The sequence below is a fragment of the Rana temporaria genome, chromosome 10, assembly GCF_905171775.1.
Source record: "Rana temporaria chromosome 10, aRanTem1.1, whole genome shotgun sequence".
NCBI lineage: Eukaryota > Metazoa > Chordata > Amphibia > Anura > Ranidae > Rana > Rana temporaria.
In genome coordinates, this window is record NC_053498.1 from 74352502 (window position 1) to 74365012 (window position 12511).

Here is a 12511-nt window from a genome sequence, read left to right on the forward strand (position 1 = left end):
GTCAGTTTTGCATTGTGAGCCACAACAACAGGGTCACTTTAAGAAGAGCACTACCCTAACGCTATTGCAATATTCCACTTAAAAGAACTGAATCAGCCAAGATCAATGTACATAAATAGTCGGTTTGCTTGCTCTCGACTTTGTTTTCAGCCCTGGAGGGATTCTGTGTTTGCTCATAAAATGAGTCAAGAAAAACTGATAACAATTATCACAAAGGTACTGCTGTGTTTGTATCTCTCACAGCACAATAGGAGACCATTAGTGTTACATATAGATTGTCACATTGTCCCACCAGGCACAAAGCATCAGATTAGGTAGAACTTTAGCTTACATTTATTTCAAGCTAAATATTCAATAGTAGCTGCATGTACCATTTTCCATTACTAGGTGCATGATTTCAACTGCAATATTACAAATGTAAAGTATTAGAAGCAAGAGTTTCTATCTCTGATGCATGCTGGGTAGAAAATTCTTGCTTACCAAAATAACAGCTAAAATTGCCAGAATTCAGAACACATAGTAAAGGAAAAGTACTGCTAAACCTATTGGAATTCTGAGCAAAAGCCTAAAATAGATTTCCTGGCTTCATGCAGAGTGCATAGAATCACAGCATTGTGGTATATAATGAAGACATGGAAAAACAGTTGTATTGTAGCACTTACACACAGCCGAAAAAATATGCTTGTTTTATATCCAATGTAGCAGCTAAAAATAAGATGAATTGGGCACAGGCATGAGAAAGGAAGTTTTTTTTTATGTAAAATATCATGATACTCCAAGGCAAAACATTGTCATTTTACTCAAAATAAATAAAAAAAATTCTATGGCTTTTATTATGCATTCTTATTGCCTATTTTTTTACCAAAATGTACTGTATTTAGGTTTAGAAGTGATATGAGGATGCATATGGATAAAGGTTCCAACATATTGTGGTCTCATCATTCCTTTCAGATACTTTTGCTATCTATTTTATGTATGACTTCTGTAAATGGTTTTGAGAAACATAGAAGAGAGACCAAGTGGCCCATCAAGTCAACCCCATTATTTTCCTTTAAACTTTTTTCTGGTGCAATGTTTTTATTTAAATATGAAAAAGGGGAAACAGATAACAAATTCCCACGCAGGGGATATGGACATGAAACATAAAGAAGTACACGTAAATGTACATGATGAAATATATATTATAGGGGCCGGGGGGTCAGTGCGTTATGCCTGAGCTATAAGGCCCAGGGGCCAAGGCAGACAAGGAGGAGCAGAGTTGTCAGCAGAATGGGGGGGGGGGGGGGGGATAATAATGAAAAAAACAAAAACAAAACAACAAAAAGGAAATAAAAAAAAAAAAGCAGGGAAAATACGCTCTCCTTTAAACTTTTTTGAGTAAAATCTGTGTTTGTCCCAAGCATGTTTGAATCTAAACCGTCCAATAACCCAGTGCAGCTTAACTTGTCCTGTCAGTAAAAAAAAGTCAGTATAAATAAATTATACATTTTCCAAAAAAGCTGTACCCTATATAATTTAAATAGATATTCGGTCAATAGCAATTAACTATATCATAATTCCCCTTCCTTAATCCTAAATGACTACCTTAAATCATGGCTCGACAAACCCCGGGCGCCAGTTCGCAACGGCAACTAGAATTAGCGACCTGACGCTTGGGGCGGCACAGCTGGGGTACCGTCTCTGTGCGCACCCCCCCTCGCGAACACGTCGGGCAGCGCCGGCCGGTAATTGAGGCCGCGCCTTTGCAGCTTCTGCAGTCCTATGGTTCCTTCTGGAATCTGGTGCCCTCTTGTGGTGGCCGTTGGTATGACAAGACAACCAGCAGTGCTACGGGAGCTTCCCTGCCTGTTTCCATCTCCTTCCCTTTACTTAGAAGTTAGAACCCCCAAACATTATATATATTTTTTATTCTAACACCCTAGAGAATAAAATGGCGGTCGTTGCAATACTTTCTGTCACACCGTATTTGCGCAGCGGTCTTACAAGCGCACTTTTTTGGAAAAAAATACACTTTTTCTAAAATTAAAAAATAAGACAACAGTAAAGTTAGCCCAATTTATTTTAAATTGTGAAAGATAATGTTACGCTGAGTAAATTGATACCCAACATGTCACGCTTCAAAATTGCGTCCGCTCTTGGAATGGCAACAAACTTTTGCCCTTTAAAATCTTCATAAGCGACGTTTAAAAAATTCTACAGGTTGCATATTTTGAGTTACAGAGGAGGTCTAGGGCTAGAATTATTGCTCTCGCTCTACCAATTGCGGCGATACCTCACATGTGTGGTTTGAACACTGTTTACATATGCAGGCGCTACTCATGTATGCGTTCGCTTCTGCACGCAAGCTCGGGCAGGACAGGGCGTGTTCCTGGCTCCTAACTTTTTTAGCTGGCTCCTAGATTACAAGCAAATTTGTCAAGCTCTGCCTTAAACGCTTACCTTGGACTTAGACTTCTGGCACTTTCACTCATGGGAGGATGCCATAACTGGGTCATCTCATGGGATCCTAGAAATCTTTAGGATCCCATATATTGTGAGAATTCAGAAGATGTAAGACAAGTAGATATTTTTATAAGTGCTTACCATGAGTTTCAAGCTTTTTGGGGTACTAATGATAATGTATAACCACTTCAGTACAGGGTACTTTCACCCCCTTCCTGCCCAGTCCAATTTTCAGCTTTCAGCGCTGTAAAATTTTGAATGACATATGCACGGTCATTCAACACTGTACTTGTCATGCACACAAATAGGGCTTTCTTTTGGTGGTATTTGATTGCCTCTGTGATTTTTATTTTTTGCGATATAAACAAAAAAAGACTGCCAATTTTGAAAAAAAAAACAAAAAAAACACAATATTTTTTACTTTTTGCTTCCCTATGCTGGCGGGAAGCTAAGGATGTCAAATGATGCCCGCCCAGGATGGGAAAGCCACCTTGTGGATGTCATATTGCTATGGGCAGGATGGGAAGTGAATAAATGTGGGCACTTTGCATTAAGCTGGAGTGTCCCTAGTTAAATTCTGTATATGCTTTAGCAGCTAGGCTTCAGCCAGCCTAAGCATTTGTTTAATTACTGGGTTTTGCAGGTTTTTCTTGAAGTCTATTGATTCTGCTTGCTACTGACAGGGTGTTTTCAGTAATTAATATGGGTTTCAACTGCCCTGCTGGAAGGTCTTATCCAGAGGAAAATAAGCAGGAAGACGTCTATCAGGACCGAGCGTCTGAAGGAATGTCACAGGTCCTCTTCACCTTCTTCTTCCTCTATCTATAGACAGATGCTGAATGCTGCAGAGAGCATCACCACAAACTGATGTCTCTGTTCTCATTATCTGCGAGTCCTGAGGATGTGGTGGGGGCTGAGAGCCATTCAAGCAGGAAAAGAGCAGCGCTGGATTCTTAAACTGGTGAGACTACAAGGCACAGTGCTGGAGACAGGGCTGTCTTAATGAGAGGGCACACCTGGACACTGCCCAGGGGCCCCCAGCCTGCACAGGGAGGCCCTGTTTTTCCCCCAAAGTAGCTGGTACTTGAGCCCACGTTGCCCCAAAATTGGGGGCACCATGATGGCACTGAGAGTAATACATACACAGGGGAGGCAGTCTGCCTCCTACCTACTTAATGTCTGTTTACCTGCACTGTCATCATTGTAGGGGCCCCAGAGCATTACTTTGCCCAGGGGCCCATGATGCTATTAAGATGGCCCTGGCTGGAGAGGAGGTGAGTATAGCAGTTGGAGCTGCTTTCTTTTTATTTTTGTACAGTCCAGGGATTTTTCAATTCTGTGCCCAAACTGGTGTTGGGTTTAAAGCAATACAACTTGGTCATTAATTTGATCTTTTCCTGCTGATTGACAATGAAGGAGCATCAGTGCACTGTTCCCAGTCTGTTCTGTAATCCTGTCGGCAAGCATCCAGTGTTAGACTCACAACATTTTACATTCTGTGCCACCACAGAGGGTATTATAGGAGCTAATATAAAGAGGAATCCAGGAAAAATAATGATCAAACAATTTTAAATCAAGGGTTTTATAGATATATTTTCTAGGAGTTCAACTTCAGTTTTTTGGAAAGAAATTAATAGATGTCGAATGAAAATCGATAAATATAAAACATCCACATATCAGCATTGAGGTACATCACTAGTGGCATTGTGCCTTGATCAAGTTGAAACATTAATACCTATATGAAGAAAGAGGGGTGTGCAAATGGCCTACAGAACACCCACTCAGCGCCAAATAAATCCCACAGTTCCCTAAGTAGGATGCACAAAGATAAAATTGTAATAGAATATAATTTACAAAATGTTTTAAAACACTAAGCAGCTGTTTAAAATAGGATAAGATAAAAGTAACAGTATAAAAATAAAACGGTCAAATATCTCAATCATTAAAATACACAAAACAGCGCAAAAAATGTAAAAGGTAATAATGGACCCGTGGTTATAACCACTGATGTAAAGTCTTGAACGTAGTAAAGGTGATGTAAACAGTTCAAAGCATTAAATGATGTATATGAGCAGTTGTCCTAGCGTGCACCTTCCACCTAAAAGACCAATAGCCGTAATCCACTGTGTGATGCACACTCCCCCAGGGGGTCAAACTCACCAGAAGCCTCTAGTAAATAGGCCTTAAAGGGTCACTAAAGGAAAAACATTTTTTTGCTAAAAGGACTGTTTACAGGGTATAGAGACATAATACTGTAGTTAACTGATTCCCTTTAAAAATGATTAAAAATAGATAAAAACCAATCATATAATGTACCTACAGTTTCGTTTTTGCTGTTTCCTGGTTCTCTGATGTACAGAGACAAAGAGCCAATAGAGGGCAGTGATGCTTTGTAAAACGAAACTGGATTGGTGCTGACACACAGTAATCACACCTCCTTGATTAGTCACCACAGTGAGAAATCTCCCAGTACTGTGGTGATCAGGAAACAGACAACCAGGAAGTGTCCAGAACAGAGAGGAATTACAGCAACATCAAAGCAAAAATGAGCAATGAGGACATGAAACCAGGACTGCAGTAAGGTAAAGGAAGCTATTTAGCTAAAAAAAAAAATTCCTTTAGTGACCCTTTAACCACTTAAGGACCGCCGCATGTACATATACGTCAGCAGAATGGCACAGGCAGGCACATGCACGTATATATACGTGCTCTGCTTGACGTGGGTCGGGGGTCCGATCGGGACCCCCCCCCGTACATGCGGCGGTCCCCGTGGCTTCAGGAGCGATCCGGGACGACGGCGCGGCTATTCGTTTATAGCCGCTCCGTCGCGATCGCTCCCCGGAGCTGAAGAACGGGGAGAGCCGTGTGTAAACACGGCTTCCCCGTACTTCACTGTTTCGGCGCATCGATCGCGTCATTCCCTTTATAGGGAAGACACGATCGATGACGTCATTCCTACAGCCACACCCCCCTACACTAGTAAACACACACAAAGTGAACCCTAACTCCTACAGCGCCCCCTGTGGTTAACTCCCAAACTGCAAACTGTCATATTCACAATAAAGAATGCAATTTAAATGCATTTTTTGCTGTGAAAATTACAATTGTCCCAAAAATGTGTCAAAATTGTCCGAAGTGTCCGCCATAATGTCGCAGTCACGAAAAAAATCGCTGATCGCCGCCATTAGTAGTAAAAAATAAATAAATAAATAAAAATGCAAAAAAACTATCCCCTATTTTGTAAACACTATAAATTTTGCGCAAACCAACCGATAAACGATTATTGCGATTTTTTTTACCAAAAATAGGTAGAAGAATACGTATCGGCCTAAACTGAGGAAAAAAAAAAATGTTATATATGTTTTTGGGGGATATTTATTATAGCAAAAAGTAAAAAATGTAGCATTTTTTTCAAAATTGTCGCTCTATTTTTGTTTATAGCGCAAAAAATAAAAACCGCAGAGGTGATCAAATACCACCAAAAGAAAGCTCCATTTGTGGGGAAAAAAAGACGCCAATTTTGTTTGGGAGCCACGTCGCACGACCGCGCAATTGTCTGTTAAAGCGACGCAGTCCCGAACTGTAAAAACCCCTTGGGTCTTTAGGCAGCATTTTGGTCCGGGGCTTAAGTGGTTAAGTAAGATATCTCATCAGCCACTTTAAAATGGATCATCACCAGGGCTGGACTGGGACAAAAATTTGGCCCTGGACTTCATCCAGACTGGCCCACTTTGACAGGTCTCTCTAATGGCAGCCAGACAACTCCCGCACCCCCCCCCCCCCCCGGCCACCCGCACCCCCTCTCCCCCTTCACTAGCCACTAGCCGTTCTACTTTATTAGATACTGGTACTCTTATAGGCAGTACCAGTGGGGAAGCTAGACATTATTTCACCCGGGACAAAGTATCAGTTTGGTGCTCCCCCTTATGAGACAAGATTAGGCAGAAGTGAGAAACTCCCAGGCCATAGCTGTTGAGTCAGCTGTCTGTCCCCTTCCCCCTGCTCCTCTGGTCCTCCCCCTGCTTCTCTGTTCCCCCCCAGGTGAGCGCTGCAGGGAGGGAGAGACAGAGGAGCGGAGGGGGGCGGCGGTCCGCTGTCACTGAAGCCGGCCCACTGAGCCATCGGCACACCGGGAAACTCCCTGTAGTCCCAATGGCCAGTCCATCCCTGATCATCACCATCCAGCAGGATCAACTGGTACATTGGCTCCAACACAAGTCATAAGACACAAGAACAGCAGCAAATAGTGTAATCCTGTTTATTTAAACCAAAGTTACCGATACACCAGAGGACCCCTTAAACCTAACTACGTACATCAATAACAATCACATAAGCATAAAAGACTGACCCAAGAGGGCGCTATCACCAGTATCCAGAGAGCTCTCTGTTGAAGTCAGGTGACGAAACGAAACGCCTCTGGTGTATGGGCAACTTTGGTTTAAATAAACAGGATTACACTATTTGCTGCTGTTCTTGTGTTTTATGATCCTGTGGAGCCCCTGTACCGGTTGATCCTGCTGGATGGTGATGATCAATTTTAAAGTGGCTGATGAGACATCTTACTTAAGGCCCATTAAGTGGCTATTGGTCTTTTTGGTGGAAGGTGCACGCTAGGACAACCGCTCATATACACAATTTAATACTTTGAACTGTTTACATCATCTTTACTACGTTCAAGACTTTACATCAGTGGTTATAACCATGGGTTCATTATTACCTTTTACATTTTTAGCGCCGTTTTGTGTATTTTAATGATTCAGATGTTGGACTGTTCTATTTTTATATTGTTACTTTTATTAATACCTATATGCTGTTGTGGATATTTCATATTATGTGGTTGCACAGCATATGCCATTGTCCTATTGATAAGGATTCTCATAATATTAGTTTATAAATATCTAAAATACATATCCATAAGTATTGGAGGTTTTGAGGACAACTTTGGTCCACTTTACAGCAGTGTGAGTATGGCGCAATATCAATTTTAAAGTGTTTACAATAGCACCTCTATATACATGTGTACAGAGCTGCACAGCCATTCATGCTAATGACAGGCTGTACTGTGTACCCTGGTTGCCTGAGTAAGGGAAATATGGCTTCAGGTATGCTGAATGGACTCAGGCAGCCTGTGTGCAAGAGCCCTTACAGCACATGTTTCAAACAAATCTGTCACGCCAGGCCATTTCATGTGACCCTTGTACCTCTTCTGCAGCTGCGGGACCCCCCCCCCCCCTATCTCTGCTACAGCTTGTCTCAGCCATCGGCAGCAGAGAGGAGGACAGAACTCCTCCACCAGATCCTGAGCTTCTCTGTGCAGCTATGGAGAGGCTCCTTATAGTCCGTCCACTGCCCGCCTAACACACACAACACTTACCCAACTTCTTCTTTTTACTATGGATAGGGGACCCATTAATTTTATTCTTGCCGATTGGCTGTTGGAAGAGGTCAGAAAGCTATTACCTGTGTCAGAGGGGTGCCAGGGATGAAAGAGGGGTCTGCCATTGCAAAGGCACTTAAAATATATATATAAATAATCGATCTGAATAAATTACACTTTTTAATGTTCTCTCTGTTGTCAAGTCCTATGGACTGCACCTATTTACGGTGTGTGTGTGTGTGTGTGTGTGTGTGTGTGTGGCATGTATGTGCTTGTGGAATGCAGTTGGAATGCAGCACACAGTCTAAAGCATACTTCTTGCAGCAGTAGGACAATGGATTTCATTTAACAAGGTGCCTCCTACCATTCTCAGATAAGAAAGAGGGACAGATCACAAAGAATTATTAAGCAAAAAATAAATGGGTAAATCCACAAGTGCTATTTTTTACCAAAACCTTTTCTTTTACTGACATTTTAAAGACAATAACATAAAGGATGGGTTAAATGTTTAATGCAGTATACTGTAACAGTTTTGGTAGGTAAATTGTATGTTTTCTTTATAAAGGTCTATACATCAGGCTAAAAAGAGGGACAACTAAGAAGAAAATAATTTAAAGGCATTTGGGTCAAAACAAGGGACAGTTTCTTCAAATGAGGGACTATTGGAAATTATGGTAAGAGCGTCTGTTGTTTTAATAAGCCTCTGAATGCAGCCCTAGGTCATTTAATGTGCATATGCACCGTTTGTTATTTATAGGTGTATTTTAGAGCAGCATTCAGGGTCATAGAAAATGATCCAATACTGCATTCAGAGAGGAGTCTTCTGCCATGTACACACGGTCTGAATTTCCGACAACAAATGTTCGATGTGAGCTTTTGGTCGGATATGTAGGCTCCATCGGACATTTGCTGTTGGAATTTCTGACAACAAATGTTTGAGAGCTGGTTCTCTATTTTTCCGACAAAAGTTCTTGTCGGAAATTCCGATCATCTATATGCAATTCCGATGCACAAAAATCCTACGCATGCTCGGAATCAATTTGACGCATGCTTGGAATCATTGAACGATATGTTTATTGGCCCGTCGTAGTGTTGTACGTGACCGCGTTCTTAACGTTCGGAATTTCCGACAACATTTGTGTGACCGTGTGTATGCAAGACAAGTTTGAGTCAACAATCCGTCGGTTTTGTTGACGGAATGTCCGATCGTGTGTAAGCGGCATTCCAGTAAAATCTATGTCTGTAAATATCGGGGGCTGATCATTTTTGACTTTTTAGGTGTAAACCAGATAAATTCCTTGTTTTGGGTATTGTCAATGGGTATTGTCGGTGTTTACATACTGGGCCAGATCCACAAAGAAGTTGCGCTGGCGTATCTATTGATACGCGGCGTAACTTCTAGGTTGCTCCGGCGTATCTTTGTTTTGTATCCACAAAACAAGATACGCCTGAAGCTGGGCTAGATCCGACTGGCGTACGTCTTAGTACGCCGTCGGATCTAAGGTGCATATTTACGCTGGCCTTGAGGTGGCGCTTCCGTAGATTTCCGCGTCGAGTATGCAAATTTGCTAGATACGGCAATCCACAAACGTACGTCCGGCCGGCGCATTTTTTTACGTTGTTTCCGTAAGGCTTTTTTCGGTGTAATGTTACCTCTGCTATATGAGGCGTAGCCAATGTTAAGTATGGACGTCGGGCCAGCGTCAAATTTTCCGTTGTGTACGTTGTTTGCGTAAAACGTTCGCGAATAGGGCTTTGTGTAGAATGACGTTCACGTCGAAAGCATTGGCTTGTTGCGGGTTAATTTGGAGCATGCGCACTGGGATACCCCCACGGACGGCACATGCGCCGTTCAGAAAAAACGTAATTTACGTCGGGTCAAGACGTATTACCATAAAACACGCCCCCATCTCATCCGTTTGAATTGCGCGCCCTTAAGCCGACACAGTTACACTACGCCGCCGTATCTGAGATACGCTACGCCGTAAAAAAACGCCGCGGTACGTGGATCTGGCCCATTGTGTTTATAGTCTTGAAATATCGGTTGTCCTAGTTTTTAATAGGAGTTCTGTAATTTTTCAGGTTATCAGTTAAAAAATATGCTCTGTCAGTAAAAAATGCTGCAGGAGTTTGGCACATCATTTATACGAGCAGCATATTGCCATTGTTCTAAATCTCACTATTCCGTCACCATTACCATCCTAAGCAGCTCTCAGATTTAATATCTACTTTTCTGATAAATCATTTTTTGCAAACACTGGGCCCAACAGGCAATACATTGCGGTGTGACACATCTGCATGACATGCACTGAAAAAAATAATTGTGTGACTCAAGCAATGGCATTCTGTATTCATCTCAGTGAAGCTGTGATCAGACACACTTATGGAAAGTTCCCATCATTAATCAGCAGTAAGAAATTTCCTCTGCACAGAGGTTGGCCTGTTATATTCATTTTATTGCAGCAGAGGCCAGGGGCTGGACAATGATCCTTTGTTATTAGAAAAGCACACTTCTCCTTTAACTTTTCCTTTAAAACATATATTTTAGAAGAAGATAATGATCAACTTCAAAGCCCGGTAACTGTGCTCATAAATCTTTATCAGGAATGTGGGTGGAGTGCAGAGCTGACACATACTTCCCAACTTTCTAAGATGGAAAAGAGGGACACCTTATAACACAAAGTACATCACGCCCCTATCACGCCTCCACTTACCCAGACCGTGAAGAATTCGCAGGCAAAACTATTCACTCATACTTTTTTTTTCACCACAAATTTTCCTTTATAGTAACATTAAAAAATATCAAATCCAATCATGTAAAGTCTAGATGACAAGTTTAGCGTAATGGATCACAAGTTACATAGTACTTTTATTAATAGAGCTCTATACATCAGACCTAAAAAATGCACCATTGAGGCAGAGAGAGGGACAAAGAGATTTGTTTTCTAAAGAGCAATAGACTTCAACTTTTTAAAGGTAAACGTTTCCCCCCCAAAGCAAACCAGAAAGACGTTATGGGACCACAGAAAAACAAGACCCCCTTTTTACACGAATATTCTGCATGGCACCCATCTCTCTCTATATATATTTAAGAACAAATTAGACAGATGTATATAAAAAACACAATAATAATACACACACATTCAAAATGTCCAATTATTTTTACAATGCATTCCATTAAGAACTAAGCTATTTCTACAGTTATACAATTTCACACTAATCTTCTACAAAGAAAAAGTATAATTAAAAACAAATAAACAGATGGTACTTTGTAGATCTCACATGCATACATTGTAATTGTGAAGCAGTACCTCTTACCTTTCCATAAACTCCAGATATGCAGCTTCTCCTTCCCCCCCTCCTCTCCTCTCCTCCCTCCTCCTCCTCCTTGTACCACGTCTGCGAAGTATCCAGTTGTGAGATGCAGCCAGCTGCAAGCAGACAGAAGACTCACTGTCAGATCAGGGTTGTGGGGGCATGTCCCTCCTACAGCTGGCCTAACTTCCGTTACCAATAGCAAGTAAGAAGAAGGGCCCGAGAGCCCGCCCTGTCCCCTCTACTATTCAAGAACAAGGAGCAGCCTATTCTGCAGCCAGAAAATAAACACTCTCTGCCCTTTCCACTTGCAAAAAACTGAAGTATGGAGTTTAACTTCTTGCAATATGAGGATGCCCAGAACATTATTCATGTTTAAAAGGTTTAGAATGTAGTCGGGAAAAGTTGGAACCAATATCAGCTTTTCATTGTTCTCTGTGTCCCGGTTGGAAGAATTCTCTTTCCTTCTAGTTCAAGGAAAGGTGATTTTTATACTTTTTTCCCCTATTTCTTATGGTCTAGAGTCTAGACAATAAAATAATTATCATAGATTTTTTTGTCAGGAAAATATTGGATATTAAAGGAGTTGTAAAGGAGAACATTTTTGTGCCTAAAATTAATGTCTGCAAGGTAGACAGACAGAATAGTGTAATGATTCTGTTAAAAAACGAGTAAATACCTATTAAATTCCTTCACCTATATCACCTCCGGCATTCTAGTTTCTGTTTTCTCAGTCACTTCCTGGTTTGCGGCGCTCGTTCATGTAAGAACTACATTTCCCAGTATGCATTGCGGCACGCCCAGTAATTCACACCTCCTTGAAGTCTCTAACACAGAGAGCGTCCTGCCGCACAGATGTAGTTCCCAGGAGGGGGCGAGCACGTCACTGACCACCGCAGTAAAGCCTTCCTTCACGGTGGTGAGTAACAATCAGACAAGCAGAAAGTGAACAGAACAGAGAAGAAATAGAGCAACTTCTGAACAAAAATGAACAATGAGGAAGTGAAAAGAGGAATGTCTGCAAGTAAAGGATATTGTTCAGAAAAAAAAAATTCTTCCTTTACAACCCCTTTAACATTAGGTGATCAGATCCAGCTCTGGTCAGGACCATCTTAATAGCATCATGGGCCCCGGAGAAAAGTAATCTACTGGGCCCCTACCAACCTGCCCCAATTTACTCACCTACGCTCAAGAATTAAAGTGGTTGTAAACCCACTTTTTTTACTTTTACCTACAGGTAAGCCTATAACAAGGCTTACCTGTAGGTAAGGAGAATATCTCCTAAACCTGCACGGTTTAGGAGATATTCCCCTCGCAATGCGCCGTGGCGCATGCGCAGGGGGATCTACGGCGAAAGGACAGGCAGCCGCCGGACCT

General features: G+C 41.8%; 1 protein-coding gene across 1 annotated transcript in view; it reads right to left on the reverse strand.

The window, feature by feature from the left end:
- PHLDB1 (pleckstrin homology like domain family B member 1) overlaps positions 1-11261 on the reverse strand; it is a 185872-nt gene extending 174611 nt beyond the window's left edge. Inside the window, exon 1 of the mRNA XM_040325487.1 lies at positions 11138-11261. The gene's annotated coding sequence lies outside the window, so the exon portion shown is untranslated. The remainder of the gene's footprint in view (positions 1-11137) is intronic.
- Between the last annotated feature and the right edge of the window lie 1250 nt (positions 11262-12511).